This window comes from Antedon mediterranea, chromosome 1 (genome assembly GCF_964355755.1).
Source record: "Antedon mediterranea chromosome 1, ecAntMedi1.1, whole genome shotgun sequence".
NCBI lineage: Eukaryota > Metazoa > Echinodermata > Crinoidea > Comatulida > Antedonidae > Antedon > Antedon mediterranea.
In genome coordinates, this window is record NC_092670.1 from 31,887,580 (window position 1) to 31,907,542 (window position 19,963).

The 19,963-nt window shown below is 33.2% G+C and overlaps 1 long non-coding RNA gene across 1 annotated transcript; it reads left to right on the top strand.

Annotated features, from left to right (window-relative positions):
• Nucleotides 1-18,042: 18,042 nt before the first annotated feature.
• On the top strand, nucleotides 18,043-19,855 carry LOC140049104 (uncharacterized). The gene is made up of 5 exons (XR_011845183.1): nucleotides 18,043-18,097; nucleotides 18,481-18,534; nucleotides 18,889-18,963; nucleotides 19,306-19,394; nucleotides 19,769-19,855. It is a non-coding gene; the product is annotated as an uncharacterized lncRNA (long non-coding RNA).
• The last annotated feature ends 108 nt before the right edge of the window (nucleotides 19,856-19,963 follow it).

Genomic DNA, 19,963 nt, shown 5'->3' on the forward strand with positions numbered 1-19,963 from the left:
GTTGCAATAAATTCAATAGTGTACTGACTACATTTTATATTTAGGATAACTATACTAAATAAATTTGTAAGGAAATTTATTTGGAGACAAAATAGGAAGAATAATAGTAATGAAACTCAATTATTTTGTCTTCTGCCTCAACATTTCTGACAATCTTCAATAGACAAGAAATTACCAGAAGACACGTATTAAGAAACGACATCTTTCTAAAATTTCAATTAGAATTATATAGTAATATTATAGTATATAATAATATTATAATATATAATGATATTATAGGCTTAACTTTAATGTTTTGAGTAAGCGAATTTAAAAGTACTTGTTGCTGTGAAGAGTAGTTGAATAAAACTGAATGTTTATTTTTAAAAGAAGGAAGTGTAAACTGTTTAAATTCGCAAAACTGTTTACTGTACAACGTACTGATTTTAAACATGTTCTGTGAGAGTGAAACCTCAAGTTTAAAGAAAATTGTAGACAATTAAAGAGTGCGCGACAAAATGAAACAATGTTTAAACATTGGTTGTGTCTTTTCAACATAACTTTTTATCTGACATAATTTCAAAACCAAGGCGTTGAGAATGTAGTTTCAATTCAAATGTGTGTTAAAAGTCCAGTCCAGTTCCCTTTTTTCCGAAAATATTCGCATAATATAAACTTAATGAAGCAAAACAACCAAAATCGTTCGTTAATGAAGATTTCGACTTGTGATGACCTAAGACCTATGAACTAGCTATGTTAATTTATTGTGCGCATGCTGAGATATCTGGACGATTGCGCTTCCTTACTCGATTCATCGACACATACGGACGCTATGACAAGGCGATGACCAGCATCACAGTGTGCATAGCTTCCCGCTCTTAAGACCCATTTACACTAGGACGATAACAATCGACGATAAATATACACATATGCATTTATCATACATAAAATAAAAGAAATATAAAAACTGTTCATTCCAGAACTATAGAATAACCATATATGCTTCCTTTTATGAAAATTATATTTTCACACGTCCAATCAAATGACGTCATGATATAATTAAGTGAGAGCAATAATATCGTGACATTTATCATCACGTCATTTGATTGGAATTTCAAAAATATTGTTTTTATCAAAGACAGCATAAATAAAGTAATTTACTAAAATGTCAGGTCAATTTTGATAAATAGCAGTTTTTAAAGTCCTCACTCGCTTTGATGTTACGCTAGGCCTAGGCAGCCAAGCACCAAGCAAGTCAAAAGCCTTTGACCAGTCAAGAAAAATTGCATCGATACGGGGTGGATTGCGACTATCCAAGCATTCTGCCCAATTATGAAAAATAGAGACAAGTTGGGTAATGCAGGAAACCGTGTTGGGATTGGGGTATGATACCATGTTTATCAGTGTGAGCTAGCAGATGTTTCGCAATAAGTCGCTCAAGCACTTTAACAACGGATGTAAGGGATATGGGTCTATAGTTGAGGATATCAGTTAGCGGGCCAGACTTATGGATAGGGATAATATGTGCATGTTTCCAATCAGAAGGAACTTCACCCAGAGTCAAAAATATGTTAAAGATTTTGGTTAAAACAGGAATAACAGAGAAAGAAGAAAGTTTAAGCAAACGAGCAGAAATTCAATCAGGTCCAGGGGATTTAGAAGCAGCCAGAGAAGCAATTACTGATTTCACCTCATCCTCACGAACCTGTTATGTTATGTAATTGTTTCATGATATCAACACCAGGATGACAACAGAACTCAGAAACAGGAGGAACAAAAGGTGGGTCGAGATTAGGAGAGAAAGTGCTTTGGAGCACACATGCTAATTTTAAATTATTATAATATTGTCAATAAAATGTAATATTTGTACAAATATTTTTAAAAACCCCTAATTTTAAAAACTCATTCAGCAAAATTTGATGAAGCATTTTATAAGTATGGAGTGGAAAGTGGCTATGACTGGATAGACATAGGACCTTCAGACCCAAGCGATGAAGAACCAGATGCCTGGGTGAGACAGAGAGCTATCACCCAAAGATTGACAGCTCAGGCTGCTATGAAATCATCGAATATTACCCCTGGTAAGTTTATTTTTATTTTTAAAAGCTGATTTGTCGTTTATGCTTTACAAATTCTTCCCTATTAGTTGGGCCTCATGAGTACTAAAAATATTCATTCATTTTAATGTTTAGACCAACACGAGCTACTAGACGTCGACAATGATGAGGAAACAAATTGCCGACCAATAGACTGACATGACAGCTGGATGATGATCCAAATTACTTAACCGATCATGATGCTACGATAGATCAATACAATTACTGAATACTTTAATCATATTTGATAATCATAATTTCATATTTTCTTTTTGTAACAATTCACTTTACCTGATGATGTGCTACGCCAAAAACATGTTTTAAGGCAGAGTTAAAATTTTGTTTTTGATTTTATCTACAGTATTCATATACTCTGCCTATGCAGCTCTTTGATTTTTAAAATGTTCAATAATTTAACTTACTTCCGAGCATTTTAGGGCAAACTTTTGTATTAGACTAAATAGAAATGTATATGTTCCAAACAATTTGACACCAAAAGTAACGCTATACGATAAATAGTTCTTGAGATACGGTAAAGATATATGAATAGGTCAATAAGAGGTCAATAACCTCACTTCCGGTCATTTTGGGATAAAATATTTCATTACACCAAATAAAAATATGCATGCTCTGAACAATTTGGGCCTAATCCCAATTTTCTATGATAAGCCATGACCGAGATATGATAAGACCAGGTCAAAGGTCAAACTGCCAGAAACTGCAGTAGCGACCATTTTTTGACAAAATGTTCTGTTAGAGTAAATAGGAATGTATATATCGTGAACTATTTGACACGAAAATCAATACTCTACGACAAGCGGTTACAAAGTTATAAACTAATTAAAATGGCAGCCATTTTGGACGCCATCTTGAATTTCTCGGAGAGCACAAGGAGGATTTTTCAGGACTTTTAGTATGATGTTCCTATCATAGTTCTGGACCTTTCCTGAAAAAATTAGCTTGTTACCAGAAATGTCCGGGTCAAACCCTAATGCTCTTGGACTATTATGGCCAGGAATCGATGTGGTTTTGTTTTCACGGTGCCCAATAAAGAATTACGCGGTCTACGCACAATTTAACGAAATCACGTTTGTAATCATATCTTTCTCAACCATGAATCACAATTAAATATAATGTGGTACTCATAAATTTCAGGGCATAAATCATCATATGGCAATACAATTACGTGCGTAGCGCATGTAACGCATGAGTACGCGCGCTTAAAATTTTCAAAATTTATTTTCGATGAAATAAGAGTACGTTTCAGGCAATTTTAAGCGTTTACAAAATTGCCATGAGCGCGTTAAATGTTATTGCGCACTCTTTTTGCCCGATTTCTGTTTTCTTGACTTATTTTCAACTCGAAATTACGTTATACGAGCACGTCAAAAGTGACAGGCTACGCACGTGTAAATTAAAAAAATATAAATGTGTTTAAAAATTTCAACATTTTTAAACATGTTCAGCAATTCGGTCAGTTGATAGGTTGGTCGGTCGGTTGGTCGGTCGGTCGGTAAACACTAATGAGCACGCGACTGCAGCCATCTATAATTATGGCCTTGTTTGACACAGTTTTGCGGACGTCATGTCCACGCGATATGGTGATGATCACAATGTGAATAGCTAATTCTAGTTTATAGTCCAATAGAAATGAGAACAAAATATTCTTGTCTTAGCTTAGAATTAGATCTTTTATTATAATTATTAATATTAAAAAACTGTTATTTTTTATTCCAACCTCATTTCTAAACTGATGTGGTGATTTTATCCTAAATATTTTTCAAAAGATTCATTAAAGAAAGAAAGAAAGTAATTTCTTTTATTTATTTATTTATAAACTTATTTTACATAGATGACATTTTCATTAAAATTTATGTTCTTACAAATGGTCCATGATTAAAGAAATGCATGCATAATAGTCTGTGAATAGTCATAAGTTACAAACATTTTTGTTGTTGTTTTAGATTATAGAAATACATACAAGTACAATTACATTTTAAATACAGATAGAGAATTAATAATAATAATAAACAGTTAATGTGTAGTGTGAAATGAAATGGTTATGAAAATAATAGTACAGAATCGGAACCATAACAAAATAAACTATTTCATACAAAAGGTCAGAGCAATAGTATCGGTGTGTTGTGTTATTTTCTATCCAATTAACTTTCAAATAATTTGTACTTCATTCGTCATAATGTTGTTTTACTTTTCAACTTTCTATTTAAACACACATTTTCACTTCTATTATTACGACAGCATAATAGCGAATCGTCAGTGTCCTGTTGTAAACTTGTCGTTTATTGACAATTTAACCTACATAAAACTCAAGTTGTACTTGTCAGGTATGCATGTATACACGCGTTTTTATTTAAACTTGATGCTTAGTTGTATTTTAGTATAGTATATTTTGTGTCAAACAAAAAACAATAATATGGAACAGTTAAGAGAAAACTACTTAACAAGAGATATACAGTAGTAATTCTTTTACAATGCAACAATTTTCATAACTTTATAAACTTATATAATTGTAGTATAAGTATGAAACGCTATATATACCAAAATATGTATGTTCTTACTAATATTCCGGTCCTGAACCTAGACTAATAAAGTTATTTTTTCAGCTATTGTAAATAATGTAATTGCTATATTCAATTATTTCTTATTATTTCAGCATAGTCTCCCAGTGGAAGATAATTATGTAAGTGCAGTTGAATCTTTTTAGACATTTTCAATATATTCAAATATGGATAAAAATGACTTATCTCTTATTCTATTATTTCTAAGTATAAATTGTCACTGTCATTATTATCATCATTGATGATTTCATTGCTGTATAGATGTGTTGTTGTTATAGGCTGTAAGTAGTCTTGCAGAGTATCCAATGATTCATTAATGACATTGAAGCTACCACCATAACATTCATTTGTGAAAACCTCAATATGTTCCGTTTTGTTTTTACCAGCCCTGTTTACATTTTGGAAGGGAATTTCCATATCTTCGTGTGTATCTCTTACTACTTCTACCTGCTTACTGGTTGAAGGTTCATCATCGTTGCTAATGCTATAATATACCTCTTCAGCTTGTTTTTTGTCTATCGTATTTTTCCTTGTAGATGTGAACGTTTTATTTTGTGTCTTCTTAGCCTTCTTTAGCAAATTTGTTGAACTTTTCTCGTCATCGTCGATGTCATAATAAAGTTTTTCTTCTTCTGGGCGTTGCTCTAGTTTAATCGTTTTTATAATGTGTGAAGGTTGTACAATCTCTGTTATGCTATCGGTTTCTTCAGTTGTTAGGCTTCTGGAGGTTTTAACAATACTACTTCTTTGAATATGCATTATATTGTTTGGCTGTTTCTCATGTTTTCGTATGAAAAGCAATACAAGTACAACAATAATTAGTATTCCAGATGTAGTTGCTAGTATTATAATTACTAACTCTTTGTTGGCTATATCTTTACTGTTCTTCACTTGGTTGCTGAGTTGAGAAGTACTAGTTGTATGCAAAAATGATGTTTGTGAAGGTGTATAACCGGTTAAGGCGTTTGTACTTACAATCTCCGTTTGTTGTGATGTATCATCTTTAACTATGAAATCTGTCTCACCAAAGTTGTACTGATCATCTGTACTCACCAAACATTTGACATTGTAATTCCCAGCTGTTAAATTATTGAAACAGATTTTGTTTCCGCAATCACTATCAGTCACCTTGTCACTATTTAATCTCCAATTAAACACTTGTTTGCCATATCCATGTAAAGCTAGACATTTAAAGCAATTTTTATCAACATTGTTGATTGCCACCATTAATTGTGGATGAATCTTAAAAGTCAATGTGTAACACCGATGGATTAGACTATCGGGGGTTAGGAATAAGGAAAGACAATAAAAGAATAAACCTTCTCCCCTTTGAAAACCCCTGAGTGTTTGATTAAAACTTACAGTCTCAGTGTCCGTATTACATTTAAACGACTGTGTAATGCTGTTGTTCCCTTCAATCCATCCTATGGTCATTTCATAATTGCGGTAATGTTTGGTTGAGAATGATATAAGTTTGCATGCGATTGTTACTTCCTCTCCTTCTATGAGGTACTCCACTAAATCTTTACAGGAAATTCTCCAATCGAAATAGTTCTGTATGCCTGTAGTTTTTAGGCTGACGCTGTATGAAGGAATCACAAAGTATTGGTTATCATCGTCTTGACACGTGTATATCCCTTCTTCTGACTGTGTATTATAAGAAATAAATACTTCGCATTTGACTTTTGTAAACTTTGATCCCGAACGTTTTTGTAAAACTTTGTCGTTAACAGTAAAATTACCATAATATGAAACGCGAAAATCATATTCTTTACTTGATGATATGATGCTCAAAGATTGTGACCAGTGTCGACTTGAAGTAAAATAAAAATCAAACTCAATAATTTTTTCTTCTGCACCAATATCTTTGACAATCATGAAACTGACAACCATAAGACACGTATTTAGAAACGGCGTCATGATTGTAATGTTTTCAGTAAGCTGATTTTTAAATGTGCGCCTTGTTGTTAAGAATGATTAATTAAACTGAATGTTTCATTCCATAACAGGAAACTAAAACCAAAGTAAAACGCGTTCATATTTTAAACCTTTTTGTATTTTGTTCGTGGTGATTCTATTTATGAAATTGAAAGTTTGCATCAACATAAATGTCAACGTTGATTCAACGTAGAAATTATCAATGTTGAAACAACGTAAAAATAAGTAAAACGTTGAAATAACATCAGAAAATTGTTGAAAATGAAAGTTTGCATCAACATAAATGTCAACGTTAAATTTAACGTTGAAATTATCAACATTGAAACTTGAAACTTATAGTGTGTGGGTACAAATTACAGGCTAATTTTCCTCTTGTGACTAACAGTCAGTTATGCTGCAAAACACAGAGTGGTACTAAGGTTCTTTTTTTAACCAATTTTCCTTCAAAAACGTTTACAGATGGTGCGTTTACTAAGTCATATGGCAATGCGTTCCAGTGATTTATTATTCTCAAGCTAAAAAAAGTGTTTTTTCAGTTCCAAACCCTTCTTCATTACAGGCTTATATAATTTTAGATTATGTCCACGGGTAATGCTATCCGTATGTAGGCCTAAGGTAAAACATATTGAAGAACTTATATCGACTTTTCCTGTAAGTATTTTGTACGTTTCAATTAGGTCTCCTCTTAACCTTCTGACTACTAGTGGGTAGATATTTAATTCTTGAAGCCTCAATTCGTATGGTAGATCTTTGATACCACGTACAAGCTTGGTGGCTCTTCGTTGTACATTTTCCAACAATTGGATATCTTTCTTTTAGTATGAGCACACAATTTTCCAAATGAGGTCTAACATAGGATCTAAATAAAATGTGAAATGATTCGCAATCAATCAATTCAAAGGTTCTTCTAATAATGCGTAGGTGAGTCATTGCTTTCATGCTGCTTTTGTACATTGGGTGGAAACTTTACCGTCGTCTGAAATCCAAACTCCAAGATATTTTTCTTCCTTTTTTCAGACCATTTATGAAATTTTTGTAAGATCATCTTGCAATTTATTAAAGATAAGGCTATTTGTATATGATTGAAAGTATAGATTAGCGTAGTGTCATCTGCAAACAAGTGTATCAACATCATCCAGTAAATCATTGATATAGATCAGAAATAACAATGGGCCAATTACTGAGCCCTGCGGCACTCCACTCGTTACATCCAACCGCTTTGACTGACCTTCTACAACTATAACTTGTTGTTTTATACCTGTCATTGATTCAATGTTGAAATTATTACCGTTGAAACTACGTAATAATTTAGTTGAATATGAAAGTTTGCATCAACGTAAATTTCAACGTTGAAATTATTAATGTTGTTTTAACATTAAAATTATAAACGATGAAATAACTTCATAATTTAGTTGAATATGAAAGTTTGCATCAACGTAACTTTCAACGTTGCTTCGACATATAAATTACCAACGTTGATTTAATAATGTAAAAATATTATACTTAATTCAATGTTATCCGCAAACGCAATGTATGATATTAAATTATTAATTAGATTAGCTTGTTTCTTGTGTAATTTTAATTGTACAAGTTTCTTTTTATTTTATATATCAAACACGAGATCGGCGAGAACGTCCAAAAAACTATTAGAATTGTTTTGCGTAATGTTTTGTAAATTTATGAATACTTGTTTTTATAGTATTTATAGAATTGCATGGCCATTAAAAACCTGATCTAATGTTGCAAATATTTTAGAAGTAAGTTAGTTTGTGATTAATTATATCTGCTCATCATAATATCATGCAATAATAATGCCAAAAGTCTTTTTGTTTGTTTTGAAAATCACTTTCTAATCTGATAGAGACCTGCCATAATTATACAAAACCTCTACAACCCCTATTCAGGTGTTGTAACCTTTCTGTAAGGATGTTACTATAATCATTATAATGAAACTATATGAAGACAATGTTACAACAAAAGCAATTATACACAAATTACGCAGAAAAAATATCGTTTGATAATTAAGTTTACTACCATGGAGCTTTACATTTAGAAATCTAGGAGAGGACACATTGAGCTCGCCTTGCCAAAATAGGAACTCATAACAGTCCTTTGATCTTACGCCAGGCTGCGACTAATACCAACAGTACTACTAATATATACTGTACATATTCTCCACACCGGGCGATGTCTGTTAAGGAGGTTAATATTTGTTGTTAGATTGTCTTGCTTATACACAGTAAAGAAATAATGCAGTTTTGATTTTGTCAGCGTGTTGATTTTTCTCTCAAAATATTTATTTTATCTTATATTATTTTATATTAATTGAATTTATTATCTAAGTTATAGTACTTTAAACTGATCGTAAGATGCATGTACCATTACTTTACAGCTCACTGTGTTGGTCGGTTGGTTGGTTGGTCGGTAAACACTATACTTGTATATGACCTTATTTTGATATCAGTTTAATCTAGCTAAGTCAATTTTTCACAGTATATTATGGCCAGGAATCGATGTGGTTATGTTTTCACGGTGCACAATAAAAAATAAAAATGTTTAAAACGGAACGGTGCCGTCTTCCGTTGCGCGAAACGGAACAGGTGTGAATGCCCCTTTACGCGGTCTACGCACGATTTAACGAAATCACGTTTGTATCATATCTTCACAAGCATGATTCACAATTAAATAAAATTTGGTACTCATAAATTTCAGGGCATAAATAATCATATGGCAATACAATTACGTGCGTAGCGCATGTAATTTTGTTTCGATGAAATAACAGTACGTTTCAGGCAATTTTAAGCGTTTAAGAAATTGTCATGAGTGCCCTGATTTTTGCACGCACACTGCGCGTTAAATGTAACACGCACTCTTTTTGCCCGATTTCTGTTTTCTTGACTTACTTTTCAACTCGAAATTACGTTATACGAGCACGTAAAAAGTGACAGGCTACGCACGTGTAAATAAAAAAAAAAATAAATGTTTTTAAACATTTTCAACATTTTTAAACATGTTCAGCAATTTCAGTCGGTTGGTCGGTCGGTAAACACTAACTTGAACACGCGAATGCAGCCATCTATATGACCTTGTTCTTAGCACAATTCAATTTAGGTTTGTTTTTTTTTTAAACTAATTTTGGACTGCAACATTATTTAACCACTATAATTATAAGCTTTCAATAGAACTAAATTCACTTCATTTTTCAGTTACGTTATGATATTCAACTTTAAATGTACGTAGCCTACAAGCCAAGAGACAAAAGGTTATGTAAAACAAACTTTACTTCTGTTGTTATTACGAGAGCACTAATGTTTCTTTCTGCGAATCGACTTTGGACAGGATCAATGTCATTTTGTTTAAACTTGTTAGGGTGTCATTCGTTTCTTATATATATTTATATATAAGTCAATTATTTCAACTTGTTATTATAGTATTAGTTGTTAATACAAAATTCCTAAATTAAAGGTAAAGGAAGATAAAAAGAAAGATCCCATATAGTATAGGCCCTAGTATATTTTGAAGATTAAATTTATTATATATTTTGAAGACTAACATTTTGTTGTCTGATATTAAATTATTAATTAAAATTAATTAGCTTGTTGTTTTTTTTTTTTTTTTTTTTTTTTCAATTTTGTACAAGTTACTTTTTATTTTATATCAAACACGAGATACTTTTATTTGTATTACTGTATTGCGTCGGGGAGTGTAATTGCGAGTAAATACCGTAAATCTTCTAATTGTAACCCTGGGTTATTATTCTTTGATTGTTTTTTAGGGTGGGTTACTATTAGGAGAGGGGTTACTATTAGAGTAGTGGGTTACTATTACTAATTTAGGCACCTGGAAATAGTAACCCACCCCCAACTTTTCCGGTTAGCAACTCATAGCAAAATAATAAAAGTACGAATAAACAAATTTGTTTGAACTCTAACTATACTTTAAACACCCCTTCCCCCCACTCTCGAGATCAATATGCATTATTATTCAAAATACGGCCGCATCATAAACGATCAATAGTTTTTGTGACTGTAATAGTAATAGTCTAGTAGGAAGGAGGGGTTACCGTGCACCCCCATGATGTATTTTTTTAATGTACATTTTTGTAATCCTGAATATATGTAATTAACATTTTTTGATGTTCCCAAGACGAAATATTGTCCCATGGGGTTTTTTTGGGGCCATTTTGGTGGCCATCTTGGATTTATCAAAATCATAAATATAGACGGTACTTGACAAAGACTGGTCATAGAGGTCTGATTTTGGTCTTAAATTGTTCAGAATATGCACATTTCTATGTACTATAATGAAAAGTTTTCATTCAAAATGGCCGTAAATGCCACTTTTGACCTTTGACCTTGTTTTTACATAAGGGTCATATCTTGGTAACCCCTGGTCATAAAGATTTTATTTTTATCTTAAATTGTTCAGAATATCCATATTTATATTAGCTTTAATGGAACATATTTTTGAAATTTGACGAGAAATATCATGTTTGACCTTTGACATTATTGCATAACGATTTTCGCAATAATTTAGACTATTCTTGTATTTGATCTATATCTTGACAACGAGTGATCGTAGAGGTTTGATTTTGGTCTTATATTGTTCAGAATATGCACTTTCCTATGTACTATAATAAAGCATTTTCATACAAAATGACCGGAAATACAACTTTTGACCTTTGACCTTGTTTTTACATAAGGGTCATATCTCGGTAACCAATGGTCATAACGATTTTATTTTTGTTTTAAATTGTTCGGAGTATCCATATTTATATTAGCTTTAATGGAACATATTTTTGGAATTTAGCGGGAAATATCACTTTTGACTTTTGACATTATTTCAACCCGAGGGTCATATCTCGGTTACCCCTGGTCATAAAGACTTTATTTTTGTCATAAATTGTTCAGAATATCCATATTTATATAAGATTTAATGAAATACAAATTTTGACCTTATTTTCACCTGAGGGTCATATCTCGGTAACAAATTTTGTCTTAGATTGTTCAAAACATACATATTTCTATCCACTCTAATGAATATTTATTTAAAACAATGATTTATAGATGAGGGCGTATCAATTTGATCTCTGGTGGGCGTGCGTACAACTGAGGACTAGTTGTGTTCCAACCGTACCACGCCGACGTTTCGATCAATATGCTTTGATCGTCCTCAGGAGTGAGGACCTCAATTTTCACAGAATTCTTATATAGTAAGAATTTGTCTGTTTTCAAAATAAAACTATGTATATGTAGGTCTACATAAACTACTCATTCAAAACCCATTTATCAAGTTACTACAATAGATGTTCAGTCATCGTCCACCTCAAATTCAATTTCTTGTTCCTCATCTTCATACTCTTTCAACTCCATGGCCGTTTTCTCAACTAGATCAATAAGATGGGCTGAAAGAATAGGACCGCATGACCAGACTATCCTGTCACCATGCCCTTGTAGTTCATTCATACTAGTGTGATCTTGTTTTAATGATTAAATGACAGTTTGGCACGCCATACATCAGGACATTTCCAAATAAGAGGAAGTGCCTTCATCTAACCCTCTAAGGTCAAATGTATAGAGGACATATTCCTGGTCAACTTCATGATATACAAATTTATGTTTCTGTCAAGCCCCGTCAGACTGAGATTCTGACCGCCGTAAAACGTTTAGAAGCATGCACTGCTGAGATTAGGACATGGATGGCCTTAAACTTCCTCAAGCTTAATGAAAAGACCGAGGCGATCGTATTTGGAGTGGAGTTGCGTGTTCAATTTAAGATACTGCTGGTGCTCCGATGCATAACTAGTTGCGCCCTCAAATACCTCTCAGAATGATCGACAATCAATAAGAGAAAGCGGGAACTAAGATCTAGTCATCAGGTGCTACTGGACATTCAGAGGCGCAAACATAGTTGGGGAGATCGGACTTTCAGTATTGCTGGACCTACAGTAGGTTCTGGAACAACCTATCTTTGAACATTAAACAAACATCATTATTGAGCACCTTTAAGGCACTACTCAAAACTCACATTTTCTGATATTTTTGGTAGCACCATGAGCAATGACTGTTGGAATGGCGCTATATAAATCGAGGGAGGGCCTACAAATGGGGATAGCATAGCTGAGTGAGGTACCACTCAAAATTAATGCCAAATGAACAAGTTGTGTTCATACAATACTAAATGGGTAACGACAGACTAATTGTCTGCTGCACCGCAAGTGCCAGACACCCTAAAGTTCGACTAGAGACCCCCTTCCCACAACTGGCCTAGATTAGATATTGTAGATACCACCAGCAGCCAATGTTATAATTTAGCACATTGTAAGAAATACCAAATGACCTATTACAGACTATCTGTACACTGCCTTGGCCCTGGCAGACCCCTCTAAAGTTCGACTAACGACCCCCTTCTTCCAATTAGCCTAGCTTAGATATTGTAGATATCACCAGCAACCAATGTTATATGATTTAGCACATTGTAAGGAATACCAAATGACCTATTACAAACTATCTGTACCCCGCCTTGGCCCTGGCAGACCCTCTAAAGTTCGACTAGAGACCCCCCTTAGTATACCATACGTAACCTTAGATATTGTAGACCACCAGCAATCATCAATGCCAACATTAAAAGTCTTTCGGAGCTTATGGCCTTGTGAAACACTCATCCACTAAATGTAAAAATTTGGGTCCGATATTGGTCTTTATGTTCTTGCTGTACAGAGGATTGAACCAAATGATGTTTCTGTTCTGTTTCGGGTTTTCTTTTTGGTTGCTTGTTCAGGTGTAGCTCATGTTCATATCCATTATTTCTAAGTGCTTGTTGGTACTGAGGTATTGCTGCATTAAACGAATTTTCATCGGATGAGATGTTTGAGAGTCGTTTATTTATTGCTAGTGGTATATTGCGTAATTGATGGCCGATGATTACTTTCACGGTGTACATATAATGGCGTATTGTTTGGTTTGGTGTATATGGGTGGAAGGTACCTGTCCTCAGATCGAGTGTCAAGTCAAGTCAAGAATACCATCCACGTGTAAAATACAATTATCCCCTTTTCTTTCCCTAAATTTTCCATTATTTAATGAAGAATAGAATTTGATTAGAATGTATTTTTGTAGCCGTCTATCAGAACTGTTTCCAAAATAAATTAAGATTATGAAGATGTTGACATTAATTTTGTTATTGTCTCTTCCAATTGGACAATAAACACATTCTATTGGATAAAAGTTGTTTGCAGGCCTAAAAGTAGCCACCTTTAATTATGAATAATTATGTAATGAAACGTGTTATCAGACACTTTTTTTTAATTATTTATCAGATACTTTACATTTTACCTTTTTGTTTGACTTTTTTCTAATTTGAGAATTGTTAAGAATTCTCGCATTATATGTAAATTATAATTAGATAGGGGTCAAAGGTAAAAAAGGGACATTTATTCTCAGTTTTTGAGGATAAATCATCATTAGAGTGGATAGCATGTATATTCAACAGTTTTTTATAAAGTCTGTAATTTTCCCTTTTTCTCAGCATGTTGTTATTTTATTTTAATACATCTTTTAAATTTATTTTTACTTTAAAACAGAAAAAATTCTTACTGTATGAGAATTCTGTGGAATGTGTTAAATGTGACAATTGATACGCCCTCATCTATAAATCATTGTTTTAAATAAATATTCATTAGAGTGGATAGAAATATGTATGTTTTGAACAATCTAAGACAAAATTTGTTACCGAGATATGACCCTCAGGTGAAAATAAGGTCAAAATTTGTATTTCATTAAATGTTATATAAATATGGATATTCTGAACAATTTATGACAAAAATAAAGTCTTTATGACCAGGGGTTACCGAGATATGACCCTCGGGTGGAAACTAGGTAAAAGGTCAAAAGTTGTATTTCCTGCCAACTTTCAAAAATATGTTTCATTAAATCTTATATAAATATGGATATTCTGAACAATTTATGACAAAAATAAAGTCTTTATGACCAGGGGTTACCGAGATATGACCCTCGGGTTGAAATAATGTCAAGGGTCAAAAGTGATATTTCCCGCTAAATTCCAAAAATATGTTCCATTAAAGCTAATATAAATATGGATACTCCGAACAATTTAAAACAAAAATAAAATCGTTATGACCATTGGTTACCGAGATATGACCCTTATGTAAAAACAAGGTCAAAGGTCAAAAGTTGTATTTCCGGTCATTTTGTATGAAAATGTTTTATTATAGTACATAGGAAAGTGCATATTCTGAACAATATAAGACCAAAATCAAACCTCTACGATCACTCGTTGTCAAAATATAGATCGAATACAAAAATAGTCTAAATTATTGCGAAAATCATTATGCAATAATGTCAAAGGTCAAAAATGATATTTCCCGTCAAATTTCAAAAATATGTTCCATTAAAGCTAATATAAATATGGATATTCTGACCAATTTAAGATAAAAATAAAATCTTTATGACCAGGGGTTACCAAGATATGACCCTTATGTAAAAACAAGGTCAAAGGTCAAAAGTGGCATTTACGGCCATTTTGAACGAAAACTTTTCATTATAGTACATAGAAATTAGTCTGGGCTCCAGACGGAGTTTTGTCTTAATATTAGGAAAAATATAAATATTTTTGCACATATGGCGTTTCATACGTGTATTACTTGAGTTTGGATACTCCGTCTGGGGAAACACGCACAAGTCACGTGGTTTGACACCAAGAATTCTTGGTGCATACGATTATCCGGTTGACTAGTTTCAGCTGCATGTGATTGGCTACTCACTCGTACACTGTTTTAATATTCATATTTCAGAATTTCAAAGACTCAACATCTAAGCATGCGCTATATTACGTTTAGACAATGTGCACTTTGGGTACATTGATGACAGTTTCTGAAAGCTAGAAACGATTTTATATGCCTAGTAGTCTGGTAAACATTTGATGGGATTTTTCCCAAGAACATGAAAACTCGTCTTGATATGATAGGCTAGCTTCTCCGCAAATCAAACATTGAATGGATCATTTATTATGCGGAGATAATTTAATTTATTTCCCACCCAGCCATACCCTGTCCTGTTCTGTGTGGTGGTGTAGCCCTGTTGTGTGCCGGTCGGTGGTGGTATGTACTTTATTGGCGTTCTATTTGGCAGGTCATACGTACGAGTTGAGTATCCCTACGAAGGAGGCCTAGGCCAGGACTAAACAATTAATAAACAAAACAACTTGGCAACACGATTTTATATTTCAACAGTTGTTCAGTCTCGATCGTACATTCAGCACTGTACGTACTCTATCTTTTTCATTTTGAAACAAAATGATCATTGGTTGATTCGAAATCCATATTTACATACCGCCCGCCCCATATAGCCAAATACGGTATGATAACCTACGTCATTCTTATCGGATGTTTGCGGTCTCCAAATCGATTTCGATACGTGTTTCACAAGTCTGTATTTTCAGAGAAAAATCGCGGTCGAAATAAAAACAAATAAATATAAAAAAAAGACAATAAATACAGACTTGGGGCAAGTCTACATAGAAATGTGCATATTCTGAACAATTTAAGACCAAAATCAGACCTCTATGATCAGTCTTTGTCAAGTACCGTCTATATTTATGATTTTGATAAATCCAAGATGGCCACCAAAATGGCCCCCAAAAAACCCCATGGGACAATATTTCGTCTTGGGAACATCAAAAAATGTTAATTACATATATTCAGGATTACAAAAATGTACATTAAAAAAATACATCATGGGGGTGCACGGTAACCCCTCCTCCCTACCTTACTATAACACCTAGGTTACTATTAGAGTAGTGAGTTATTATTATAGATTGACTCATAAAAGGTGGGTTACTGTTAGAAGGGGTGGGGGGTTACTATTAGAGTGTGGGTTACTATTAGAAGATTTACGGCGGTAATACTATTGAGCATAACAGTCAAAAGGGATATAATCGTTATATTTTACAATATCTGTATATATTTTACTTTAACCGTGTAGGTCTAGTCTTTAAGCGACAGATATCAAAGTGTTAGATATTGTAAGTTAAATATTTGTGACATAGGCCTATAGGCCTAGTTTACATTAGGCCTATGCTCCAAATGAATTCTATTATTTTATTATTTATCACTTTTATTGATGATGTTCTTGCTTTTTGTTGTTGTTATACTATGAGTAATCTTGCACTGTATCTGATCATTTGTCATTTGTCAGAGCATTGGTGATATTGAAGCTAATTTATTTGTGAAACCTATGTTCCATTATTGTAAAAAGGCTCTTCCTCTGAGAGGAGGTTCATATCTTCGTACCGTGTGTAGGTCTAAATGTCATAACAAATTATTTCTTCAGGTTGTTTGTCTTTTGTATTTTTCCTCGCAGTTGAATGACAGTTTATTGAAAGACCACTTCTTGGGCCGGTCTTTAATTAGAGTGATCCAAGGCTACTATAAAAGTGAAGTAGACCCCTGAATCCGGAAACCTTTCAAATTTACTGTGCGAGTGGAGAGATCCAACTTAATTAGCGCCCTCTATAATTGTTTATCTATTGCGCGCGGCGGCGGCGGGAACGTCCAAAAAATTAAGAATTGTTGAGGCTAGGCCTAAAGAGGCTATAAAAAGAAGCTTTAATAACTACCGAAATTAACTTTTGTGATTAGCTATTGCAGCAAAATTAGCATGCGTAATGTTTTTTAAATTTATAAATACTTGTATATAGTTAAACATTTATTTTTAAAGGTAAGTTTTTTTAAATAGATTTCTAGGCCCCAGCCAGCCAGACCTAACTGCTTTGCTGCTGCTGTAGCAAAGATTGTGTGTAGAGAGGACAGCGTAGTAGCGGCGGCATAACATTAATACAATCTTTGACTGTGTAGCAGCCGTTAGGTGGGAAGAGGAGGCTAGGTAGGTTTACAGTAGTATATGCAGCCACAGCGTTTTTGTAAAAGGGAGTTTCTTATTCTTTATTGATTGCCAATTATAAAACAACAAACTAATAACTACAAAACAAATAAAGTAAGTGGCAGGAAACACAAACAAAAGGGAACTAGGGAACTATAATATAGCATTGTAATAAATAATTCGGAAAATATCCACACAAAAAATATCAAAAAACTAGGCCTAGGCCTATTCATAAAAATACAAAAACAAGCAGAGAAATAAAAACACTTTTCTCCGAATAGAAATTCATTTTGAGGTTAAACAAAAATGTTGGGAAATTATCCATTAAAAATGAGTCCTTGACTTTCTCTTGGCTTCGTTGTAAATCTACTTAAAAAATATCATTTTATGTCATAAAACCTTACAGCGTTGATTAGTATGACCTGAGAATGACTGACGGTGATAAAAAACATGTTATTATTAGTCATATATTTCAATTAATTATTCATGTTTGTGTTTCTTTTTCTCCTAGATTTTTAACTTCTACTGCAAAGATGACTGATGTCCAGATAAATAAAATTCATGAAAGCATAGGATTAATACATAAGAATTTAGAATGCTCTGTTTGGTAAGAAAATTCCTGTCAAATTAATTGTAAAATAAAAATACTGTACATAGATGAAAAATTCACTGTTTGTTTATAATCACCTTTACATTAAATTTATAAAGTTGTCACAACTGAAGTAGTCATGTATGCTCTGCTAAATCGCTGATATAGAAAAAATATGTCAGTTAACATCCTGGCCAATGACGGTGACTTTTAGCCCTTAAGCTCTGTCTACGCTATCAAACTATGTGACAAAATGTGCCCATATATGGATGCAATGATGTCATATCACTACTATATTTGGGCACATCACACTTTTTGTCAAACTAGTTTGATGAGTGTTTTTAGTTTAATATGTATAATCATAATACAGATTGAACATGCGTATCATATTGTCTTTTTAGCTTAGAAATTTTACAAGATCCTGTTTCTACCAAGTGCGGGCACCAGTTTTGTAGGTAAGTCGGTTGCTAATCACAGGAAATTTCAGATTTTGAGTCATCTTTTCTCCCGATAAATATATAAATTTATTATAGGCCCCAGTACTAATTGAGTTCATTTCCCTGCCCAACACAGTTTTTTGACATGTGCTTCATGATACAATAAATGTAGATGCGTAATATTGCACTCTCAATTTCATACAAACCTTCAGGTTTCCTAAGACCCCATTTCATTTCTTTTTTTGGAACATTATTTTTATCAAGATTTGATGAATAAACATAATTTGTGTTTGTTATGATTTTACAAATTCTCCCAATATTTCAGTTTTCCAAGCTCTTGACTAAAATATTTTTTTTTTTTCTTCTTTGGAGATTCTGCATACTGGCTGTGTTACAGACGAAACCTAGTGCTCCTTGTCCTTTGTGTAAAAAATTAATAACGAAAAGGTAAGACTACTAAATACATCTACAACACTGATGGTTACACTCAATACACCTACCATATTTATTTCAATAAACACCTGAGGCACACAATTAATATCGAGAAGTGATAAAATACAGTAAAAATCAGAATTCTTGGTAAATTATAGATCATGTCAATCAATGAATTCTACTACAAATAGAAATGTGTAATACAATATTGTGTATATATAGTTTACAGTATGTATGGGGCAGAAATAAATAAAGTGGCGTTAATTCAAGGGGGATGTTTATTAGAAATGATGTTCTAGTGGGGAATGTATTCGAGAGAGGCGTTAATCGCTTCTGGATAAAATTGTTGTTTTGCAGAGGCCTAACGGAAAATGAGCGCTTAAAACAGATTGTAGCTGCCGTCAATAATGTAACAACAGCTATCGAAGAGGACAGTGGAACAAAATGTAAGCACTCTTTATTTTTCATCAAATACTATTTTGCTTTTAAAATGGATGTGTTGAGTAAATATCACCACGTAAAAAAAAATTATAGAGCACTCAGCCAAAACAAAATATTAATACATTTAGCCTAAAAATGAAATGGCTGTAACAACAGTATAAAAAATAATGTAACAGTGTATAAATACATTCAGTCCACTCACTTTTGACCAGCATCCCTGAGGAAAACCCTGTATTGAAGGCTTTTGGTTTGTGGAAGACCTCCAGACTGGACAGTTTTATCTAATAGTTTTCATCAAATTTTGTTGCCAATTGATCATGCCTACCTGATATAGGTTATTATATAGGAATTATTCATTTCAATGTTGTTTGCTAAACAGGTACGCCACCAAGGGGTGCAGTCATACTATCCCAGGTCTCCCAGCCCACAGCATCTCCACATCGACCTATACCTCCAAAGAAGAAACAAAAGGTAGTAGATATATAGTAATGAGAAGAACGCATTACTTTTTAGAAATTTTAAAGTGTCTGCACTCTCTGCAGAGATGTGCATTTAAACAACAACACTTTTTGTC